The 12,926-nt window shown below is 42.4% G+C and overlaps 1 protein-coding gene across 2 annotated transcripts in view; it reads right to left on the bottom strand.

The window, feature by feature from the left end:
- Positions 1-12,926, bottom strand: part of mettl16 (methyltransferase 16, N6-methyladenosine) — a 162,951-nt gene that overhangs the window by 77,078 nt on the left and 72,947 nt on the right. The gene's annotated exons all lie outside the window — the stretch shown is intronic.

The raw sequence follows: 12,926 nt of genomic DNA, 5'->3' as shown, positions 1-12,926 counted from the left end.
CTGAAATGACAGACAAAATATTGAGCAATTGCATTCATCACTATTCCAAGTATAGTCAGAATCATAGAATTTACAGTGCAGACGGAGGCCATTTGGCCCATCGAGTCTGCATCGGCCCTTGGAAAGAGCACCCCACTTAAGCCCACGCCTCCATCCTATCCCCGTAACCCTACCTAATTTTTTCTGGATACTAAGGGCAATTTAGCATGGCCAATCCACTTAACCTGCAGATCTTTGGACTGTGGGACGAAACCGGAGCATCCAGAGGAAACCCACACAGACACAGGGAGAACGTATAGAGTCCACACAGACAGTGACCAGGCCGGGAATTGAACCTGGGACCCTGGAGCTGTGAAGCAACAGTGTTAACCACTGTGCTACTGTGCCGAGCGACAAATGCAGATAGTTCGATCTGCCAGAATGGAAAATGCCAGTTCTGACAGTGCAACAAAAATAAAACTCTTTTTGTTCATAAAGGGGAGCAGAGGCAACCCCGGCAACTATAGACCGGTGAGCCTCACGTCTGCAGTGGGTAAAGTCTTGGAGGGGATTATAAGAGACAAGATTTATAATCATCTAGATAGGAATAATATGATCAGGGACAGTCAGCATGGCTTTGTGAAGGGTAGGTCATGCCTCACAAACCTTATCGAGTTCTTTGAGAAGGTGACTGAACAGGTAGATGAGGGTAGAGCAGTTGATGTGGTGTATATGGATTTCAGTAAAGCGTTTGATAAGGTTCCCCACGGTAGGCTATTGCAGAAAATACGGAGGCTGGGGATTGAGGGTGATTTAGAGATGTGGATCAGAAATTGGCTAGCTGAAAGAAGACAGAGGGTGGTGGTTCATGGGAAATGTTCAGAATGGAGTTCAGTTACAAGTGGCGTACCACAAGGATCTGTTCTGGGGCCGTTGCTGTTTGTCATTTTTATCAATGACCTAGAGGAAGGCGCAGAAGGGTGGGTGAGTAAATTTGCAGACGACACTAAAGTCGGTGGTGTTGTCGACAGTGTGGAAGGATGTAGCAGGCTACAGAGGGACATAGATAAGCCGCAGAGCTGGGCTGAGAGGTGGCAAATGGAGTTTAATGTAGAGAAGTGTGAGGTGGTTCACTTTGGAAGGAATAACAGGAATGCGGAATATTTGGCTAATGGCAAAGTTCTTGGAAGTGTGGATGAGCAGAGGGATCTAGGTGTCCATGTACATAGATCCCTGAAAGTTGCCACCCAGGTTGATAGGGTTGTGAAGAAGGCCTATGGAGTGTTGGCCTTTATTGGTAGAGGGATTGAGTTCCGGAGTCGGGAGGTCATGTTGCAGCTGTACAGAACTCTGGTACGGCCGCATTTGGAGTATTGCGTACAGTTCTGGTCACCGCATTATAGGAAGGACGTGGAGGCTTTGGAGCGGGTGCAGAGGAGATTTACCAGGATGTTGCCTGGTATGGAGGGAAAATCTTATGAGGAAAGGCTGATGGACTTGAGGTTGTTTTCGTTGGAGAGAAGAAGGTTAAGAGGAGACTTAATAGAGGCATACAAAATGATCAGGGGGTTAGATAGGGTGGACAGTGAGAGCCTTCTCCCGCGGATGGAAATGGCTGGCACGAGGGGACATAGCTTTAAACTGAGGGGTAATAGATATAGGACAGAGGTCAGAGGTAGGTTCTTTACGCAAAGAGTGGTGAGGCCGTGGAATGCCCTACCTGCAACAGTAGTGAACTCACCAGCATTGAGGGCATTTAAAAGTTTATTGGATAAGCATATGGATGATAATGGCATAGTGTAGGTTAGATGGCTTTTGTTTCGGTGCAACATCGTGGGCCGAAGGGCCTGTACTGCGCTGTATCGTTCTATGTTCTATGTTCTTCTAAAAACTGTTAATACATTTTTATTGGCAGATTGGTGGCAATAAAGTCACAATATCAGTGATTCTATCAACAGCGATAACAATTGAGGATTCTATTCCCTTAAACGGAATAGGGCTTCTTCATGACTCAAATCAGCATATTCAATTGAAGCGAAACATCACAGGTACTAGTTTTGTTTCCAGAAATGAATGGAATAAAGAATCCAATTCCCATCAATGGGGTTTTAAGTGCACGCTTAATAAAATGACCCCATTATCCAAGTGAAGATACATGATGACAAGCAAGAGAGTGCTGAATAACTGATAACACTACAGATATTACAAGATTTTTATGTATCCCATTCAAAATATAAGGCTGCATTTCGTTAAAGTAGTTGGCATGCCCATTGCATATTGGAGTACATAAAGTGAATTCCATCCACATGAAAAGGCAAAATGTGTCCAGCAATCATAAAATGTTATTAAAAACCAGAAACCATTTTTAAAAATTTGTTCATGCAATGTGGGTGTCGCTGGCTAGAGTAGCATTTAATGCCCATGCTAAATTGCCCTTGAAAAGGGCACAACAACAGTATCTTTACACAGAACCTCCAGTTGCAGCACTCCACTTTCTAGACTGCACAAATATGCACTTTTGATTTGATTGCCAAAAATAATTTGAGGTTTAAACAAATACATTCTTTACTCAACCATTTTATTTTGTTGATGGACAATTTCAATCAAATTGAAGTTACTGTAGATATTATTCCAATAGCAACCAAGACATGTTTATCAACAATGGTTATTTTAAATGGATAGAACAGTATACTGGAAAAATATCCTCAACTCTTCAAATAACTGGTGTACATTAGGGCCAGAATCTCAGACGGGCAGCACAGTGGTTAGCATTGCTGCCACACGGCGCCGAGGTCCCAGGTTCGATCCCGGCTCTGAGTCACTGTCCGTGTGGAGTTTGCACATTCTCCCCGTGTTTGCATGGGTCTCGCCCCCACAACCCAAAGATGTGCAGGGTAGGTTGATTGGCTACGCTAAATTGACCCTTAATTGGAAGAAATGAATTGGGTAATCTAAATTTTTTTTAAAAGGGGGGGGGAAAAAAGAATCTCAAACTAATTTGCTATCTAATATGTGCAAATCCAAAATTTCCATGTTTAGTCATAATACAAATTATGCATTCAGAAAAATGATTAAAGTATACAAAAATTATTTTCTATTGCTACTTTTATAATTATTATTAAAAATCTTCCCTTCCAACCAAAAAAGTCCTTGGCAAAAAGCATAGGACAGTTAGAAGTACAGCACCATCAATCAAGAATGTTCTGAGGAAAAACTTCATAAAGCATTAATTTTAATGTCTGCTCACGATGTCTTTGCCCTTCACGATAAATATAACATTAATTAAAGCATTATAAATATTCTCAAGATTCAAGAGCTTGCACCTAATCCACAAAAATTAGGTCAGAATTGTTTTGATATGCAAAGACAGTCTGCATGCCACTTTTGGGTTAAAATTGCAGAGCTGCATTTAAGTATTAAGGAAAATAAATTAACGTATGTCAAATTAAATAGGAAAGTATACAGCAATGAGCTCTCTTTTACTTTTCTGAGGGGGTGGGGTTGATTTCCTGCTCATGCTAATGCTGAGAGGGTACAATATGGTCGGGTCCTCAAAGAATATACAAAACTCAAATATACAAGCTGTACAATTGTCATACATTTATAATTAGCTATAGTCCACTTTTATGTTCTTTTACCGACATGTACGATATCAGGAAATCAAATATTTGACATCACTTTTTAAAACTTGTACACTGCTAGTGATTGAAAATAGCGAAATGGAATACATCTTTGAAATAATTTGTTGAACTAGAACTGTTGAGAGTGCAACATTAATTTAAATGTAATAGTTTTCCAAAAAGAAGCTAGTCTTGATCATTAATTACATTTTCCTCCTCTCCAAAATTCTCCTTGCTGGGACAAAGTTTCACAAATAGTGGGCACCTTACAATACTTCATAAATGTGACAATTTAATTAGTCTAGCTTTGTTTTTATTACATTGAACTTCAGGATTCTCTAGACCCTGAGACTGTTTTGGTGACTGGGAAGAAACCACGGTTATTATCCATATGCGAATGGCAGCAAAATGGCCAGCAGGCAACTCAAGTTGAGCAAAGCCTAATATTGCTTTCACCCAGTCACTATGCATCCACATTTGCAATCAGAGTTGAGGATCAAGACGACTGTCCGATTTTTCCTACCCTAGCTCAGGGGCGCAAAATTAGTTGCTCCAGCCCTATCCAACGCCAGGTAACACAACATTTTGTCACACAAAATTGAACCGAGGACACTCTGCTCTGCAAGACTAAAGGGATGGGTGACTGTGTGGAGTTTGCACATTCTCCCAGTGTCTGCGTGAGTTACATCTGGGTGCTAAGGTTTCCTCCCATAGTCCACAGATGTGCATGTAAGGTGGGGTTATGGGGATAGGCCATAGCTAGTGAGCTCTTTCAGAGGGCTGGTGCAGATCTGATGGGCCGAAGGGCCTCCTTCAGCACTGTATGAATACAGATTTTGTCATCAGGCAAATAGATTTTTAGAAATAAAAGTAATGAATTTTGTTGTCATTACATTCTAGTCTTTCCATGATTGTGTCTAAAGCTGCAAATTTCACTTGGTCATCTGCTTCCTCTTCAAAAAAAAAAAAACGCTTTGCAGGGTACTCCTGCTGAAAATAGATGAGAATCAAACCTAGGACTAATGAGTCATGAAATGTACATGGTGGCACAGTGGTTAGCACTGCTGCATCACACCTCCAGGAACCTGGGTTCAATTCCGGCCTTGGGCGACTGTCTGTGTGGAGTTTACACATTCTCAGTGTGTCTGTGTGGGTTTCCTCTGGGTGCTCCGGTTTCCTCGCATAGTCCAAAGATGTGCAGGTTAGGTGGGGCTAAGGGATTACGGGGATAGGACGGGGGAAGTGGGTCTAGGTAAGGTGCTCTTTCAGAGGGTCGGTGCAGACTCGATGAGCTGAATGGCCTCCCTGCATTGTAGGGATTCAATGATTTTATGAACACTACAAAATCAAATCTACCCTGTTAAGTTCATCTTCTTGAGTTTTCTTTTTGTAATGACCTTGTCAGAAAGCACCTTTTATTATTCAGTAAATAAATAACTGCTAGCCTGAAGGTTATTAATGTATGATTAGATGCAGATTATGATTCCAATTATCTATCTGTTAAGAATATTTTGCACTCTGTACTAGCTATCCATCATTAGCTGCAGAAATTATTGGTCAATACGGAAATGTTTAGCGCATTTCTCAACAATAAGTTGGAATTTTATTCTTGGCACTTTACTTTCATAAAGGTTTCAATCTCAAATACATTCTGCAAAACATTGACAACTTTTGCAAGTAACCATAATGCTTCTGAAATGTCAGACCATCCTGATATGTGACAATACAAGACAAGAGAAAGCTCTCTTCCACTGTGTGAAAATGGCAAGGGTTAACGAGCCAAAGAAAATCATGGGAAGGCGGAACGTGCATGTGTGCATGCACATGCTGAACAAAATCAGAAAACGAAATCTGTGCAATTTAGATGAACTTTGAATCAGAACTGGACTATGATCAGAATCATTAATCAGTGGCAGTAAGAGCATAATGATTTATATAAAGACAAAATGATGACTAATTAAGATCCCAATACATTATTCACAAGCCAAAATAACTCAATTATCAACTATTAAAGACACACAACTGAAAAAAAATGATACAGAGAACGCTGGCAGGACTATTCTTTGCAATGGAATGTTTCTGAACCTTTCAGCCTTCTCAATGCTGGTGATAAGCAGCTTCCAATAAATTTTTGGTTGGTGGGGTGGGGGGGTATTAGTGGATAAAATATACATCAAAATAAAATACAAGTCTGTTCCTAGATCCAGTCTCAGATATTATTTTCCTTGTGGGGTAAAAAGCACTGGCTGACAAAAATAAGTTATTGAAAAATACTAGTCTAAATGGTTCCGAAACCCTGGGCTAGTGCACGGTCAAGTCCAGCCCCACTTGACCCGGAATCACAACACATGTGAATTAACCAATAACTCGGAGAAAAGTATCCGAAGTATTTGGTCCTTGGCTGCCCAATAATTACAGCCACTGGGTTTGTAAATGAAAACACAATTACAGTCGATTTATAACAAAAACTATAATAAGATATGCAACAAACCCACCTTCATCTAAATTCCTAACCCCCACTTCAAATTCTACATACACACACAAGACGGACAAACAATGAGAGGTGGAAAGGGGTAAAGAAAGTAAGTAAAAGGAAAAAAAGTCTTTGTTTCAGATGGCGGTTTTCAGCATCTACTGGGTTGCACATGATTCCTCACATTATTCCAAACAAAAACACACCACAAAGAGCCAATGTTTCAAGTTATCCTTTGGGGTTTTGAGACACTCTCACAGGTAACATCAGCAGGGTCCTTAACACAGTTTTGAATATACTCAGTGACTGAACTTCCAAAGCCCTCCGAGCTACAGAATTCCAAAGATTGACCACCCTCTGAATGAGGAAATTCTCATCTGTCTTAAATGGCCTGCCTCTTATTTGAGACGACATCCTCTGGTTCTAGACCGCAACCCCTGTCGCCCAACCGGGGGTAACATTCTTCCTGAATCTACCCTGTCAAGCTCTGTAAGAATTATGTATGCTTCAATGAGATCATCTCTCATTCTTTTAAACTAGAGAGATTAGTCTCCTCAACATTTCCTCATAGGACAATCCGTTTGTCAAACCTTTGTTGCATACCCTCTCATGTCAAGTAAATTCTTCCTTACACAAGGAGACCAAAACTGTACACAACACTCCAGGTGCGCTCTCACCAAGGCGCTATACAATTGTAGCAAGACTTCTTTACTCCTGTACTAAAATCATTGTGCAATAAATGCCAACATTCTTACCCGGCTTATTTTCGGGAACGGAGAGCAGCTAGACCTGCGAGAGACAGCCTGTACCCAGTAGGAGAAATACGGCACAAGGCTTGGGAGCAGAGAGCAGCTGGACCTGCGAGGGACAGCCGTCTCGAGGTTCAGGAGCTGTTCAGGCAGGGCAGTAAGCTGATTGGTTGGTGAGTAACTGACATTAGGAAATGTCTTTAAATAGCTGAAACTTAAATAACTGAACAAGATAACAGTTAGGGAACAAAGCTGGAAGGATAAAGGAATAAAGAAAAAGTGAATCTGAGAGCAGAGCCAGGTGGCTGAAAAGACTGTATGAAAGCATGCTGCGGGACGGCATGATGGCACAGTGGTTAGCATGTGCAGGGCATGTGACCTGCTCACTGCTGCCACTTATGGTTGAAAGACTGCACACAGCCTCATTTCACTCTCATTTAAAAGCCGACAGCGGCTGCCATCCCCAATTTAAATGCTGGAATGCTGCGTCCCATCGCTCCGTGACCCTCTCGACACCCTCCGGCGACCCACCCATGGGTTGTGATCCCCACTTTGAAAAACCTTGAGCTAAAGGATGAGGGAGACGAGGATAAAGCCATGAAAACATGGTAATATGATGCACATCATCGCATGTACCGAGTTCAAAATGGTGTTATATAACCTATAACCGCTCATAAGAATTGCCGCTAGAGAGCTTTTATAAAGCACTTGTATCCACAACATACTCTCCTCCCAACTCAAACTGCTGAAGCGTCTAAAATAAATAATTCCATTCCACCCGGTTCAAAGCTTTCTCTGCATCTCTGGAGATCACCAACCAATCTTAGGTCCGTTTTTGAAAGACCTAAATGACATTTAATAATCTCCTGATATTATTACACGAATTTCGGCCCTATATGAACCCAGTCTGATTGTCCTGGATGATCATAGGGAGAACTCCCTCCAGGCACCGAGCTACCACTTTAACAATTTCAAATCTACATTCAGGAGTGAAATTGGCCTATAGGATGCACACTCTTCAGAATTCTTGTCTGCATTAAGAATTGTGGAAATATTCGCCTCTCGGAGCGTCTGCGGCAGCAAACCTGCTTCAAATAAGTGACTATACATGGCATTTAGAGGGTCCATTTGCAAGCCTTTAAATTCCTTATTTTAGCGCACAATGGCTTACGCGAGATGAGAAGCGATGAAGTCGATCTAGGCTTTATTAAGCGAGACTTGTCCCCAGCAGCTCAGCAACAGAATGAGGCTGCGGGGAGAAGCTCGGGCTCTTATACTCCGCCTTCAGGATGGAGCCAAAAGTCGGCAGATCCAACCAGGACCCGGGACCTGTCAGCCAATAGCCTCTCGGCTTCACAGGTACCACATTACCCCTAATACATACCACCACACTTATAAAATTCACATCCAAAACCTCGGGTCCAGGGGTCTTACCAGGTTGAAGCTCCTGCAAGGCAAGACCCACTTTCCCTTTAGAAATGGGAGGATTCAGGACCAATCTTTGGTCCTTGGAGATTGTTGGAAATTTAAGGGAAGAGCAGAAATGCTCCACAAGTGTGAATGCATCCCCAGACTGGTCTACTTCTTATAGATCGGCATAAGAACCATTAAATACTTGTTAATATCCTCTGATTTAATCATTCTATTACCCTGAGTTTCGCACAGAGTGAATAGCCCTAGAGTCAGCCCACTTCCTAAGAAAAGCAAGGTATCTACTCTGTTTGTTTCCAAACTCATTTAACTTTTGTTTGGCAAACTTAAACTCCTCTCAGCATGTTGCGTCAACAAGGAATCCAGAACTGTTCAAATTGCATTAATTTCTTTCAGTAGTGAACAGTTAGGATTCCTGCCATACTCCCTCTCTGTTTCAGCCAATTTTACTTTGAACCGGCGCTGCCACTCCAGCATTTTTTGCCTTTAGTCAGCTGTATATGAAATGACTAGCCCCCTAGCATAAGCCTTATATGTTTCCCACAGGATAGAGGGGCTAATGTCACGAGAAATAATTGACTGAGTAAAAGAGATCCAATTCAGTCTTAAAGTATGAGGTACCCTTGGCAAAGACACGTCAAATCTCCATGACCTAGATCAGGGAGGGGCTTAAGTAAAAATTCCAGGAAAACAGGAGTATGTTCCCAGATCACAATACTACCTATAGAGCAGGAAGCCACCAAGTGTAGGATTGTTTTTGGCATGAAGAAATAGTCAATTCTAGTATGACATTGGTAGGGTGCAGGAAAGAAAAGTGAATTTTTCATCCCTAGGATGCAGTGTTCTCCACACATCCAAATACCTCACCTCCTTGCAAACTGATGTTAGTGCCTTGCCTATTGGGTGAGGGGATTTTTGGTTACTGGGAGTTTGTCCACCAAGGAGTTTAAGGCGACAATTGAAGTTCCCATCTACAAAGGAATTAGCCAACGCCAAATCAGTAACGAAATAAGGGGAATAATTTGGTAGGCCTTACACATTGATGAGCGAGACAAATTAAAGGATCCATTAGCAAGCGAGGCAAATTCCCCATATAAAAGACCCATGGCAATCACATTCCTATCCCCCTTGTCCTTCAGGGCCCCAGCACTGATTATTGTGGTACCCCATTAGTCACAGTCTCCCATCTGAGAATGACCTGTTTATTCCTACTCTGTTTTCTGTCTGCTAACCAATTCTCACTTCATGGCAGTATATCACCCCCAATTCCATGTCCTCTAAATTTGCTTACTAACCTCCTGTCTGGGACTTAATCAAAAGTCTTCCGAAAATCTAAATGCACCACGTTCACTGGTTCCTCCTCATCTATTCTGTCTAGTTACATCCTCAAAAAACTCTATCAAGTTTGTCAAACATGATTTTCTGTTCATAATTCCATGTTGCCTTTGCCTAATCCTACCATTATTTTCTAAGTGTCCAGTTATCCTTTATTATAGATTCTAGTGGGCAGCATGGTGGCACAGTAGTTAGCACAGCTGCCTCATGACGTGTTTTTTCTGATGCTGGTTATGGGCTAAATATTGGCCAGGACAACTGGGATAATATCCCTGTTCTTCTTCAAAATAGTGCCATGGGATCTTTCACATCCACCTCTAGACAGCTGGGGCCTTCATTAAATATCTGATTGAAAGATGGCATCTCTGACATTGCAGCACTCCCTCAGTGCTGCTTTGTTTTTTGTGCTCAAAAGTGGAGTAGGTCTTAAACCTGGAATCTTTCGACACATAGGTATACTACCAACTTCGCAGGGGCAATACAAACAATAATACAACATAGTGTCACATAAGGAGATATTAGATCAGATGACCAAAAGCTTGATCAGGAGTAAAGTGAGGTAGAGGTGTAGGGAGGGAATTCCAGAGCTTAAGGCCTGGACTAATTAAATCTGGATGCACAAGAGACCAGAATTAGATGAGCACTGATCTATTAGAGGATTGAGGGGTTAGAGGAGTTTACAGAAATAGGGGGGGGGGGGGTGAGTACACAAAGGGATTTGAAAAAAAGGATGGAAATTCTAAAATCAAGATAGTGGGCAGGATTTTCTGGCTGTTAATACTTGCTGGATTTTATGGTTTCACTGACGGCACACCCTGGTTGTGGATTCACCGGGAAACCCCATTGACAACGGTGGGACCAGAAGATCCGGCCGCTGGCCACTGGCGAGCCACCCTCCGCCGCTGGAGAGCACGCCACGGAGGGAGAGGAAAATTCCGCTCATTGTCTGACTGGGAACCAATGTAGGCCATCCAAAACAGAGGTGATAGGATAGGTGAGCAGGATTTAATAGGAGTTAAGACATGGGCATTCGCACTTTGGATCATCTCAAGTTAACAAAAGGTCGATAGCAAGAAACCAGCCAATGGTGCAATGAAAGCATCAAGTCTTGAGGTAACAAAGCATGAGTGAAGGTTTCAGAAGCAGAAAGCCGAGACAGACGTAGTTAGGTGATAAGACCAAAAATATAGGAGCAGAATTAAGCCATCCAGCCCATCGAGTCTGCTCTGCCATTTGATCATGGCTGACATGTTTCTCTTCCCCATCCTCCTGCCTTTTCCCCGTAACCCCAGATCCCCTTGTTAATCAAGAACCTATCTAACTCTGTCTTAAAGACTCTCAGTGACTTGGCCTCCACAGCCTGATGTTACAGAGGTGGATACAGGCAGTCTCAGTGATGGTGTGATCGTGTGATTGGAAGCTAATCTCAGGGGCAAATATGACACCAAGGTTGCAAACATACAGATTTAGTTTTGAACTGTTGCCAGGGAGAGGGATGGATTGGTAACTAGAGAATGGAGTTTGGCATGGAGACCAAAAACAGTGGCTTCAGTCTTCCCAATATTCAATTGGACAAAGTTTCTGCTCATCCAGTATTGGATGAAAAGGGAATAATAGCATTCATCCAATCCCTCTCCAGTAATGCCAAGAAGTAGGTGCAATAAATCTCAATATCACATTGATTACTGGAGAAGGAATGTCCAAGGATGTGAACTTCTGATGAAAGTATATTTTCCAAGCATTCCTCGTCAGACTTTTTCTCCGAGCCACAAATACCAATCAGGAAAGAAGCCAAGATTTGCTGACCATCCTGGAATCTTAAATGCTGGAAAGTGGAATAGAGGCCCCTTAATCAGATAGTCTGTGAACTATCGTTAATTGCCACAAAATGCTAAACTGCATCTCTCAAGGAATTTAGGAGGTCTATGGTATTGGAGCTGTCTCAGCATCCCTCAATGCCTTAGTATGAGAGCTGGAGAAAAGGTACCAGATTATAAAAAAGTCTGATCCTTTTCCTTTCAATTCTGGAGATATCTAAAACAATACTCTTATAACAACTAACATCAATGCCAAGTTGTGCAGGATAGCGTTTTGACCCATAATATTCATTTACTTCTTTAACATTGGACTGCAGATTCAATTCTAACGATTGATTCCTGGTTAATGCAATGAATAATCCTACTCAACTAAGTTGAGGAAGCATAGTTATAGATGATTCAATTTGTAAATGGCAGACTTTTTTTTTAAACTGGAAAAGAACCCTTTACCGAATGAGAAAGAACCTATATTGAATGTCTCCAGCTGAATAAAGATAAAGGTTATGTAAATACCATGTTCTGACTAATATGTGAATCAAACCACCAATTTCAAAACACAGGCAACAACATAGAGGCACTGATGGCTCTTCTTCAGTTATTCTTGACAAGAGGAATCAACAGCTACAGATTTTATGCTGCATGGAACCAAGAAGGATCACATGGCACTCAGCAAGCTTTTAAAAGGGCACTTTTGCTGTAATGGCTGCAGTACTTGCCTACACAACAATCATTGCACTTGAAAGTAATTTGTAATAGCTTTGACTTATCTTGCCATAATAAATAGCTTTTTTTTCGGTATCATCTAACATTCTCCTCCACTGCATGAGGGGCATACCATGTGCAGAAATTTAAAACATTCTACATTTATTTTCCCCACAAGACAGTCCATGTAATCAAACTTCACTGCACATTTCCTGCATATTAAAATATTCCATTTCATGGGCATGCCCATTTTTCAGTTCACAGTTTAAAGAAAACAAATAAAAATGCAAAGAAAATTCATTTAACAGGGACTTCCGGTGGCGGCCATGGAGTGAGTGGTCACACATTTGGTGGCTCCCACTCATGCTGTTTTTTTGGGATTGTTTCCCTGGTGCGGGAGAATGAGTGGGAGAGATTGACCCTCTGGTGTATGGAGCTGAGGGCCAGAAGCGGTCGAAAAAGAGGGAATCAGTCGGTTGGAGCTGGTGCGGCGCCTGCGACGCACGTGGAGATGGCGGAGGGGTAGGGAGCGGCCCTGCCGGCTTAGTGTTCGACGGACCAGCTGGTGAGCTTCTTGAACAAGAAGTTCACCCAGCAACTTAAGGAGAGTCTGGAGCACCTGGCCCGGTCGGTGGATTCGATCAAGGAGATGGTCGATCGTGTTGAGATGAAGCTGGCAGCCCAGGGTCAGGCAATCCAGAAGATGGAGGAGGTGGCGGGGGAACACGAGAAGCTTGCCTCGATGGCAATGTAGATGGGGCTGATGAGAAACCAGCAGAGGCGGCTCCAGGGGAAGGTTGAAGACCTGGAGAACCGGTCA

The sequence above is a fragment of the Scyliorhinus torazame genome, chromosome 12 (genome assembly GCF_047496885.1).
Source record: "Scyliorhinus torazame isolate Kashiwa2021f chromosome 12, sScyTor2.1, whole genome shotgun sequence".
Classification (NCBI taxonomy): Eukaryota; Metazoa; Chordata; class Chondrichthyes; order Carcharhiniformes; family Scyliorhinidae; genus Scyliorhinus; species Scyliorhinus torazame.
This window is presented reverse-complemented; position numbering and strand designations above follow the sequence as displayed.